The following is a 12,594-nucleotide window of genomic DNA, read 5'->3' on the forward strand; positions in this document are numbered from 1 at the left end:
AGTAACGTCTCTATTGTGAGACTTGTTGTTACCATTTTTGGCATATCGAATATGTCACAGGTAGCTTGCCAGGCTCTGCCGTGCAGGTTGGATACTCTCTGTAGCTTGCTGGGCGCTCCAAGAGGGATGGAGAAATTGAACCTGGGTCAACTGCGTGCAAGGCAAATGCCCTTCCCGCTGTGCTATCGTTCCAGTCTATATATGTATACATATATATATATCTAAATATGTGTGTATATATATATGTAGATATATATTTCCCTCTATGATTGGTTGCCTACTATTTGAACCCCATCAAATGTGGTATGGGATTCTTGGAGAATGAGTAGGGAGTGTCTGATGATGTGTCTTACAATGCGGCCGCACTATCAGGAATAGGTTCACTCATGCCTGAGCCCGAGCTGTGGGGAGCGGCCTTGAGCACGGTGGTGGTTGGGTTCTGCAGGTGTTCGGCTGCCGGGGCGGCCTGAGTTTTTGGTTTTCAAACTGAAACCGTCATTCCAGTTTTCCCCATTTCTGGAGAATTTTCTCTTGTTCGTACAGAAAAATGAGGTCACGGGTTTCAGCTGCTCTTTGTCGCCAGGCTCTGCTCATGAACCCATGGCTGGTGCTTGGAAATGGAAGCAAGTTTAACAGTAGTTGTCGTGAGACTTGTCGGATGCTTTCATAGCTGTTCTGTTAAGTTTTCTAAGAAGAGGCTGGGGGGATAAGCCCAGGAATTAAGGCGCTTGCCTTGCACTTTATTCAATCCCTGGTGCCGCGTGGTTCCTCCAGCAGAACTCGGGTGCTCCCTGAGCACGGAGCCAGGAGTGAGTCCTGAGTACCACAGGACGCGGCCACCAAAGCAGCTACCCAGACAAACAGCAGTTCCTTTTGATGAGCCCTGTATGATGTTTACAAGACAGTCGTTGTCGTCGTAACCATCAGCATCCGTGAGTGGCAGGGACAGGCCCAGGAACTCACACATCGGAGGTATGTCTCTACCGATGAGGCCATATCCCCAGGTCTCCAATTCATTTCTCCTAACTTATATTAGCTGGAGCGATAGCACAGCGGTTGGGCATTCGCCTTTCACGTGGCAGACCCGAGTTCGATTCCTCCGCCCCTCTTGGAGAGCCCGGCAAGCTGCCGAGAGTATGGAGCCCGAGCGGCAGAGCCTGGCAAGCTCCCCGTGCGTATTGGATATGCCAAAAACAGTAACAATAAGTCTCTCACTGAGAGACGTTACTGGTGCCCGCTCGAACAAAGCGATGAGCAGCGGGATGACAGTGACAGTGACAACTTATATTTACGTGGAGGTCATCCACGCGGGTGCACCGTCTGTTGGCTGACAAGCAGTGTCACCAGACTGCAGACTCCTGTCGCGTCATCTCTTGTCTCCAGGGCTTTGGTAATTCGCAGCAGTGATCAGGCTAGGGGAGATGAGGCGTTTTTGTCTTATCCAGTGCTCTTTGTCCGTTTCTCAGACCAGAGAGATGAAATGCGTTTTCTTTCAACAAGTCATTCTTCTTTTTTTTTTTTTTTTTTTTGGATCACACCCGGTGATGCACAGGGGTTACCCCTGGCTCTGCACTCAGGAATTACCCCTGGCGGTGCTCAGGGGACCATATGGGATGCTGGGAATCGAACCCGGGTCGGCCGCGTGCAAGGGAAACGCCCTACCCGCTGTGCTATTGCTCCAGCCCCTCAACAAGTCATTCTTAAGTACTTCTAGGAATGTGAACTTCCATACGCTGGCGAGTGTAGAAATCGACTGAGTTAAAGTACTCACAGGACAAATTCCACCCAGAGACACATGAATATAAGGAGCCAGTGACCTTGGTAAATCTGACCCTCTCTGAGCACCCCAGGGAAGAACTAATTACTTAAAGAAAAAAAATACGGCCCCAAGGTCACTTCCAGTATTGAGTTCTAGTCAGGAGTTACATCATTAGCATTTTTAAAGTTTCTCCCAGACTCCAGGGGCATTGTCCAGAAAGTTCTAGAATCGGTGAGGCGCCAACGCTGGGCTTGCACTGTGTGGCCTACTCAGCTGAGAATCTGTTGTAGGGGCTTACAGGGCAGACCAGCGTCTGTATTGACACTTCAAATAAAAGAATCCCAAAATGAAGGAATTAATTGGTTTTTAAAAAATCTTTAAACATTGTCTGCTTTGTCCCTTCACAAAGAAGAGCAGCATTTTTAGTGCAGACGGCTTCAAGCACATTGATTTGTCCCCGAGACATCCGTAGAGTCTTGGGGAAAGAGAAGCCAAACAGAGATTCTTATGTCAAGGCTTATGATTTATTTATGTCCCAGAGTACAGACTTGAATGGTGGGTGCGCCCAGATTGAACGAGAGATTTCCATTAAGAACCTAAGATCAATGGAAGGAAGGGAGACGTATTTGCACCCCCTTATGCTGTGTTGCTGATAACATTTGGTATTTTTAAAGGTTGAGAAAACATTGAAAATTTGTCAGAGGAGTTTGTCTCTTTTGGTATGAAGTCCTTAAGTGCACCTAAAAGCTACTTAATATCCGTGACACGGACCACTACAAAGATGTTCATGATCGGGTTTCAGTCATATAATGATGCAATGCCCATCCCTTCACCAGTGTACATTTCCCATCACCATTGTCCCCCCATTTCCCTCCTACCATCCCCCAACACCCCACCTCCCACCCCCAGCCTCCCTCTAAGGCAGACACTTTTCTTCTTTCTCTCCTTTTCCTTTTTGTGCATGGTGGACTGGAGCAATAGCACAATGGCTCCTCCATCCCTCTCTGAGAGCCCGGCAAGCTACCAAGAGTATCCTGCCCATGTGGCAGAGCCTGGCAAGCTACCCGTGGCGTATTCAATATGCCAAAAATAACAGTAACAACAAGTCTCACAATGGAGACGTTACTGGTGCCCACTTAAGCAGATCGATGAACAACGGGACAACAGTGCTACAGTGCTACATGGTTTGCAATACAGGTACTAAGAGGTCATTGTGTTTGTTCAGGACATTCAGTACTTCTATCGGGATCGTAAGGCGGGAGTATCTTTTTAACTGGGTGGCAGGCTTGGGGTGTGGCTATGACTGCTGAGGCTTCGGAAGTGCAGAGAGGTGGGGGGGAGGTAGCCCACCCCCATCCCTAGAGAGCCTGGAGATTTCAGTCACGAAACTTGCGAACCCAAGTTTTCCGCAGACTTTATCTCGGTGAGGTCTACCCCGAGATGGTGGAGTCAGGCTGGGGGTATGGTGGCAGTTCTGGATTGTGGAAGCAAGTGACTCTCAGGGGCTCTGCTTGATGGCACCAGGCTGGCCCTCCTGCCTCTGACTTACCCCGGTCTTTTCAGCCTTGCACGGCCCCGAGATTAACTGCGCATTTTGATCTCTTTCAAGATTTATTTATGGGTCTTTGAAGCAAGGCTGATGGATGAGCTTATATAGCTGAAAAGGAGGTGGATTGTGGGTGTGGCTCCCACATACCTAACTTTTTGGCCCTTTAATTTCTTGGGAAACTTGGCCCTGAGTTGTTGGGGTCCAGCCAGGGCACAGTGGCAATTTGGGGGTATCAGGAAGCCTGAAGGCACCGCCAGGCTGCTGACACTGATGCGGGTACAGGCTGAGCCTTGGCAGCACTGCACCCACCAAGATACTTAGTTTTTTTTTTTTTTTTGCTTTTTGGGTCACACCTGGCGATGCACAGGGGTTACTCCTGGCTCTGCACTCAGGAATTACCCCTGGCAGTGCTCAGGGGACCATATGGGATGCTGGGATTCGAACCCGGATTGGCCGCGTGCAAGGCAAACGCCCTACCCGCTGTGCTATCACTCCAGCCCCGATACTTAGTTTTTATAATGGTAAGTTACTATAATCCTTTGGCAGAAGGATTATTAACAACATTGGGGTAATGTTCATGTTATTTTGTTGAGTAAAAAAAAATGCTAATAATGAACTGTATGCTCCATTTACATATGTGTGTAGGTGTCATACCTTGGCAACCACAAGAAAGAGAGAGAGAGAGTGAGAGAGAGAGAGGAGAGAGAGAGAGAGAGAGAGAGAGAGAGAGAGAGAGAGAGAGAGAGAGAGAGAGAGAGAGAGAGAGCCGGAGAGGTGGCATTGCAGGTTAGGTGCTTGCTTAGATGAAGCCAACCTGGGTTTGATTCCTGACATCCGGTATGGTCCCCTGAGCCCTGCTTGGAGTAATTCTTGAATGCAGAGCTAAGAGCTAAGAGTAACCTTTGAGTACTGCTGGGTGTGGCCCCCAAACCAGAGAAAGAGAAGGAGAAAAAAATAAAGAAGGAGAGAGAGAGAGAGAGAGAGAGAGAGTACTCAAATATGAGATTTTAAAAAAGCATAGTAAGGAAGTGGTCAGAATCATCAGAATTGTCAGAACTGATTTACTAAGCAGCTAAATTTTGTTTATGTCAACTAGATAATCTCTTTATAGTCCCTCCTATTTATAAAATAAAACAAAGGAATTCTTTTTTCTTCGTTAAATCTGTACACGTGCACAATATCATTTGGAAAGAGGGATGCTTTTTTGGTTTGTTTTTGGGCCACCCCTGATAGTGCTCAGGGCTTAGTTCTGGCTCTGCACTCAGGGATCACTCGTGGTGGGGTTTGGGGGACTATATAGGGTGCCAGGGATCGAACCCAGGTTGGCCGAGTACAAGGTAAGTGCCCTGTCTGCTGTACTATCATTCTAGCCCCTGGAAAGGATACTTTTATTTTTTTAATTTTATTTTTAAAATCGAATCACTGTGAGATAGAGCCTTACAAAATTGTTCATGATTGGGTTTCAGCTCATACAGTGTTCCAACACCCATATCTCCACCAGTGTAATTTCCCAGTACCAGTGCCCCCAATTTCCCCCCACCCCCAAATCCCTCCCATCCCAGCCTGCCTTTACGACAGACACCTCTCTCTTCCCTCTCTCTCTCTCCCTCTCCCCCCCCCCCCCGTCCCCACTCAGTTTAGACATTCTAGTTTGTGATACAGATGCTGAAAGGTTATCCTGTGTATCCCTTTACCAACTTTCAACACTCAGTTCTTGTCCAGAGTGGTCATCTCCAACTCTTGTTGTTATACTGGACCCTCCCGTATCTCACCTACCCTCCATCCCCACACACTTGTACGCACTTGTGGTAATTTCCAACCATTGGCTAGTCCTCCTGCCCTCTGTTTTCCCTGGCCTTGAATATCAGTCTCACACTATTCTTTTTGGAGAGGGAGATATTTTAAAAACATTATTTTTTATGTGAGAGATTGTGGTCTACTGGCGCTTGTTTGGAAATGACCACGGGTATGTGTGGGGTGGAGGGTAGTTAGGATAGAGGAGAGTCCAATGCGCATTCAGCTTTTTTGGTCATGTCCGGTGATGCTCGGGGGTTACTCCTGGCTCTGCACTCAGGACATACTCCTGGTGGTGCTCGGGGGACCATATGGAATGCCGGGGATCGAACCCGGGTCAGCCAGGTGGAAGTCAAGAGCTGTGCCCGCTGTACTCTGGCTCCGGCTCCTGAAGGGTCCTTTTCAAACGAGAAGTGCAGTCTGCAGTATCAGTGACGGGGCAGATTGCTGCCTCGCACCCAGGGTTACTTGCTTCATCATGAAATGCGTGAGTGCGGGATCTTTCTTCGGAGCCTTCAGCGTCTGAGTCTCATGCGGAAACCCCGGTACGAGACGCGACTCAGCCTGGGCGACCAAGGCCTCCCCCGGAGTCACCACAGCTGTGGTCTTGGGTCGGATTTGAAGGTGGGGTCTGCTCCCTCCCCCACCCCCACGTTTGCCAATGTAGGGGTCTCAACTAGTGATTTGTTCTAGGGTGGGCCCAAGAGCTGGGAAAGATGATGAGTTACTCTCCTGGTTTGCCTCCCAGGGTCAGGATGCAGCGTGGGGAAAAGTGGGAAAAGACGGATTTACTTGTGGATCTATTTGCCACGGCCTGAGCTAAGGCTGCTGGCGTGGATAAAGATGGAACAGGGCTGCCAGGGAGGGGAGCGAAAGACGGAGTGCTGATCTCGGCCACGGGACACGGGACACGGGGCCCATCAGCACCCAGCACCCCCACCCCAGCGCTGTGGGGAGTAGCCCTGCCCGGCCCACCCAGCACCTCTGCGTGTGCCCCCACACCCCACGGAGATCTCAGTGGAGCCGAGTCCAGATGGAGAGACTGCATGGCCCTGTCCCAGACGGCCTCGCTGAGTGACGGGCCTGAATCAGCCCATTTACAGACAAGTAAGGGGCCCCCGTGTCCTGAAAGGGCTCTGTCACCTTTACAGGTCAACAGCCCAGAGCTTGCACCTCTCCTGTGAGTGACCCCTCATCTGTGTGTTCATCTTCATGCTCTGAGGGGTGGTCCCCAGCCCCCAGGGAAGAGGAAGAGGAGGAGGAGGAGGAGGAGGAGGAGGAGGAAAAGGAGGAGGAAGAGGAAGAGGATGAGGAGGAGGAGGAGGAAGAAGAGGAGGAGGAGGAGGAGGAAGAGAAGGAGGAGGAGGAAGAGGAGGAGGAGGAGGAGGAGGAGGAGGAGGAGGAGGAGGAGGAGGAAGAGGAGGAGGAGGAAGAGGAACAACAGCAGGGGTGGAGACACCCCCGTGTGCTGGGCAGCTGCCCTCAGCATCTTCAGACGAGCCCGTTTCTGGGCGCTGGCAGGGGCAGCCCAGGGCTCGTTAGTCCCGAGCCTAAAAGAAGGGTTTTGTCTGGCGCCGTGAGCCAGGGAGGGTCCCGGGGTTGAAGCTCAGAGGCCCTTTCTGGAAAGGAGCCCCTGTCTGGGCGGGGGGGGGGGGGTGTGCCCAGATGCAGCGAGGGGTTGGGGGGCTTTAGAGACACCCCCTGACCCTGGGGAATGGAGCAGCCGAGTGCCCCGAGGTCAGGACAGGGATGTTAATGGCAGGGCCGGAGGATTCTAGTAAATTGAAGATTTGCCTGTAATTTGATTAAGGCCCAGACAGCTAATGGGCTTCAGAGCAGAGCTTCCATCTCAAATCAAGTCTCTGAGTGAGCGGGGTGATTACGGGCTAATAGGGTGACGCTCCCACCCCGCCCCATTTCTAATTGACCGATAAATGACTCCAGGAGGCAAACCAGGCACCGGGGCAGAACCGCTACTCTCAAATGAAGAAGAAACCTGCTTTTTCTTAGCACCGGTAATTAGATCCGGGACTTCCCTCATTCCACCCACTGAACTTGGTGGTGTTCTCCCATTTCATTTATTTTTATTTATGTGGATTTGGGGGTGTCACACCCGGTGATGCTCAGGGGTTCTCCCCGCCTGGCTCTGCACTCAGGAATTACTCCTGGTGGTGCTCAAGGGACCCTCTAGGATGCTGGGAATTGAACCTGGGCTGGCGCGTGCAAGGCAAATGCCCTACCGGCTGGATTATTGCTCCAGCCCCCTGTTATCCCATTTGAAATTTGGTTTCATCGATTGTTGGTCCCGGAGGCTGCTCCGGGCAGTGCTCGGGGGCCGTGTGGTCCCGGGGGATGCCTGCCTGTGCAGGCAGCAGTGTCTGTCACACAACTAACCCGCCCGGCAGTGCCAGGTGTGGTGATGTATCAGGGGCTCAGTTCTTTCAAGCTCCAAGTTTCCCAACTGATGCAGATATGAAACACTCATGGACAGCAAAACTCATGGACCCAAAAAGCAAAAAAAAAAAAAAAAAGGAAAGAGTGTGGTTTTTCATTTTGGGTTTGGGCCACACCCAGCAGTGCTCAGGGATTACTCCTGGCTCTGTGCTCATGGCTTAGTCCTGGCAGACTGGGCTGCCCTGCAGGTCTGCAGGTGACACTATCTCTCTGCAGCCCGAGGACTGAGTGGCGTGTTTGGGCATGTCCAGACGAGGCCTGTGGGAACTGAGGGGCCCGCTGGGTGCAGCCTGAAGGTCTGGGGGGAGCCTCAGTTTGCTCGTAAGTAGCTTCAGCTTATTGTTTTGGGGCAACGCCTGGACATGCCGGGTCAGGGGGTTACTCCCAGTTTGGTCGCTCCCAGCAGTGCTGGGGGCGTCCCACCGGGCTGGGCACGGAGCCAGGTCCCCTGCGTGTGCACCCTGCACCCAGGCCCTGGAGTGTGTCTCGGACCCTCATGCAGAGCTTTGCCTCCTGCAGTGGATTTAGAGATTCATTTTGACCCCAAATGAGTGGGAAGGAACAGGGCTGCCAGAGAGGGGATCGAAAGATGGAGCACTGATCTTGGCCACGGGACACGGGACACGGGGCCCATCAGCGCCTTGCACACGGCTGAACACGGCCCAACCCAGGTTCGATTCCCAGCATCCCATATGGTCCCCCAAACACCGCCAGGAATAATTACTGAGTGCAGAGCCAGGAGCAACCCCTGAGCATCGCTGGGTGTGACCCAGAAAGCAAAACAAACAAATAAATTCTGAACCAATGCAGAAAATTTCATTTTCATTCTATAATCCCCCTCCCCACCACCTTGTAATACTATATCGGGGGCAAGTTTGAGCTTGAGCTTGATGCATTGAGCTATGGTGTTGGTATAGCTTATGGATCTCTTGGAACAAAAGTAGTTTGATTTCCATTTCATCACCACACACAAGAAATCCTTCCACATTGGATTCAAGATTTAGCTTCAGGGTAAAGTTGAAAGTGCTACGAAAAACGAGATTTTGGGGCCAGAGCAATAACACAGTGGGGAGGGGGTTTGCCTTTCTGGGTTCAATCCTCAGAACTCCGTATGGTCCCCTGAGCCCACCAGGAGTGATCCCTGTGTGCAGGGCCAGGAGTAACCCCAGACCTCGGCCATCACTGTATCACTGTATCACTGTCATCTTGTTGCTCATCGATTTGCTCGAGTGGGCACCAGTAACGTCTCCATTGTGAGACTTGTTGCTACTGTTTTTGCTATGTTGAATACGCCACGGGGAGCTTGCCGGGCTCTCCGAGAGGGACTTGCACGGCAAATGCCCTTCCCACTTATCATTCTGGCTATATCTCCTAAACGTTTCATATAGAACATGGGTTATTTTGGTACATATATAGTATAAAAATTTATCATTAACAGTAATGTTTTATTATATTTGCAAAATCAACTGAAAAGAAAATAGATGAGGTCACTGTGAAATTTATTTTTTTTCTTCCTGATTTTCAGAAAAAGCCCCACTACTGCCACCTAGTGGATGAGAATTATTGTAGCTTTGTTTTTCCAAAGAAAAATTCACCAGTGGTGCCCTGATACATATAAAAAGTCAGTTCTCAAAAAAAAAAAAAAAAAAATCATATATGGCATGTATTCATACACTTATAATCAATTTTACTTGCATAAAGGATGCATGTGATTTTTGTTATTGCATGCAACTTACAAGTAGTGCTAAAAGAAAAAATACTTCCTATTTAGATTATGTGGATCTGATGGCTATCACAAGATGATTTGAGGTTTGCTAAGCTCATGTGTCTGTCATCAACTATGGGTGCAGTAGTTTAACCTGAAAATTGAATCCCTGTCAGATGATTCGATTCAAATCGTTATTATTGCACCCGATAGGTAATCTACTTTGTAACTGTTTGTCATTCTTGTACAAATTATTTTTATTATACACAAATCGCTTGGCTTTACTAATACAACACACCCATCTGTGTCTAGCTTGTGAATTTCAGCACTATCAAGATTTCACCATGGTAGACTCAGGTACAGCACCCCTGAGATGGATTTGGGAAGAGGAGAGTTTCAGATATAGCACGTTCATCCTTGAGACAGACCCTCAAGAGTGTAGATAATAGGGGCTGGAGTGATAGCACAGCAGGTAGGGCGTTTGCCTTGCACTCGGCCGACCCGGGTTCGATTCCCAGCATCCCATATGGTCCCCCAGCACCGCCAGGAGTAATTCCTGAGTGCAGAGCCAGGAATAATCCCTGTGCATCGCTGGGGGTGACCCGAAAAGCCAAAAAAAAAAAAAGAGTGTAGATAATAGTAAACGTTGGGCTGCAGAGACAGATGAGTGGGCCAGAGTGTCTTCTCTGTATGTGGGAGAGCTGGGTTCAGTCCCTGTCACCACCTGGTTCCTTGAGCACCCCCAGAATGACCCCTGAGCTTGGGCAGCCCCTGGACCCCACTGAGCGCTCCCCTTATCCAAAGAAGCAAAAATAGTAATATGTAGTAAATGTAGTCAAAGAAATAGGAAGTGGTGAGCTTGCAATAGATCATTATGTAGTGACTTTCAGTAGACAACATGTGTCTAATGTAAATGACGGTTAATGACTGCCTTGCAACAATGTTGTGCGTTTCACACTTGGTTCTCCCAAGCCCACACAGGCTGGTGCATCCCTGCTGCTACTCTCTTTGTTGTTCTGGGAAGGCTGCTGAACTACGAGAGAACCATTGTTTGTCCTCTGATCGTGTGTGTGTGTGTGTGTGTGTGTGTGTGTGTGTGTGCTGGAAGGTCTCTGATGAAATCCATTGCTCTGCACTGACCGTGTTCCAGGCTTTGAGGCTCGTCCTAACAGAATCAAGGGAGTGAGAAAGATCCACCCTGAGTCCACAATTACAAAGTGCACTTATCACCGTACAGATACCTTGATCTAAATGAAGACATGACTCTAGAAGATGCTTTATAATCTGATTTGTTTTTTAGGGGGGGTGGGGGGACATACCTGGCGATGCTCAGGGCTTACTCCTGCCTCTGTGCTCAGGGATCAATCCAAACGGGGGTTGGGAGACTCTATGGGATGCCGAGGATTGCAGCCATGTGCAAGGTGATTGTCCTACCCACTGTGCTATTGCTCCAACCCCTATATTCTTCTTTTTCTCTTTGTTGGTCACACCTGACGATGCACAGGGGTCACTCCTGGCTCTGCACTCAGGAATCACCCCAGGCGGTACTCAGGAGACCATATGGGATGCTGGGAATCGAACATGGTTCGCCCGCGTGCAAGGCAAACGCCCTACCCATATTATTATTAAGGAATTAAAGTTGGCATTGCAGTTTTATCTTCCTTCATTCGTTCTTCCCTCCTTTGCTCCCTCCTTCCCTCCTTCCCTTCCTCTCTCCCTCCCCCCTTCTCTCCCTCTGTCCTTTCTTCCTGTCATGTCAATCCTGAAAACAAGTTCCCTCTACAGAGAGAGTAGCATGGCATAAAGCATTTCCACTCCATCATTTTCTGAACCAAGACAGAACATTATTTGAGCTCTAGTAGGTTACTCCCTGTCTATGGGAACAATGAGAGAAAGTATTTACAAGGGAGAGATTGTGTGCCAGGAGCCCAGATGACTCATCGTAATACATAATTCAAATATAATCACAGCACCTAGAATTCTACCAAACAGGTGGCACTTCCATTCAGTAGAAAAGAGCTCTGCCTCTCTGACAGGAATTCCTGATTTTCACCCCCCCACACACACCAGTGATTCCTTAACTTCTTTTTTTTTTTCTTTTTGGGTCACACCCAGCAATGCTCAGCATTTACTCCTGGCTCTGCACTCAGGAATTACTCCTGGAAGTGCTGGGGGACCATATGGGATGCAGGGAATCGAACCTGGGTCCGCCGCATGCAAGGCAAATGCCCTACCCGCTGTGCTATCACTCCGGCCCCTCCTTAACTTCTTTAATGTCTTTTAATGTTAGCCAACATTTATTTTTAAAAAACAAGAATTCCAAGACATGGGTCCTTGATAATGTCTCTAAGAGGAGGATGGGGATGTGGCTTAGTGGTAGAAAATATGCCTCTGAGGAAGAATCTGCTAAAGAACTCAGGAATGCGACTTTTGTCACCAAAATCTCCAGGCTCTTGTGGAGTTGGGAATGGGCAACCTCCCCCCAGTTCCCTCTCTTTCCCGGAGCCTGGCAGCCATGTCCCCAAACTGCCTCTGGTGCCATCTAACCTCATTAATGGCCAAGATCCAGAGGCTCACAAATAAATATTGGAAGGGAGCCACAAGCTGCAGAGAGAGATGCTCCTGATCTCAAAGTCATTTCCGGTTGCATCACCCGATTTAAAATTTTAGAATCCCTGGAGCACAGGACTTGCAGCAGTGTGCAAGATTTTATACTCTAGCCCCCTGATATGCCAAGAGTAGCACACCCCCCTTGATGAGGTGAAGGAGGTAGGCCATGCATCATGATCCAAAAATAAATAAATATTAGCACACAAGGCTCAACCTGTAACAACACGTTAGTAATCTCTAATACAAGGGCTTAATGGCTCCAGGGTGAGATACAGCAATCTTCACACATTTTCCTCTAAGAAAACTTTTTTGGATCATTTTTAACACTTTAGTCATGACAAGCCATACAAAATAAATTATTTGGGACCTGCTCTTTTTTTTTTTTAATTTTTATTATATCACCATGTGGAAAGTTACAAAGTTTTCAGGTTTATGTCTCAGTTACACAATATTCAAACACCATCCCTTCCCCAGTGCCCATATTCCACCACCAAAATCCCCAGTATACCCCCCGCCACAGCCCCCCCCCCAACTGTATAACTGATGAATTTCACTTCATTTTCTCTCTACCTTGATTACATTCCATGTTGCAAAACAAAACTCACTATTGTTGTTGGAGTTTCCCCCCAAGGAAGACAGCCCTACTAAGGAAGCATTTGATAATTGGTTTGTCATTAAAAGATTGTATGTTTTCAGTTTTTAGAAAAGGTGGCGCGGCCGCGC

General features: G+C 49.0%; 1 protein-coding gene across 2 annotated transcripts in view; it reads left to right on the forward strand.

The window, feature by feature from the left end:
• Positions 1 to 12,594, forward strand: part of ANK2 (ankyrin 2) — a 580,173-nt gene that overhangs the window by 153,097 nt on the left and 414,482 nt on the right. The window lies entirely within an intron of this gene.

Source organism: Sorex araneus, chromosome 6, assembly GCF_027595985.1.
Source record: "Sorex araneus isolate mSorAra2 chromosome 6, mSorAra2.pri, whole genome shotgun sequence".
Classification (NCBI taxonomy): domain Eukaryota; kingdom Metazoa; phylum Chordata; class Mammalia; order Eulipotyphla; family Soricidae; genus Sorex; species Sorex araneus.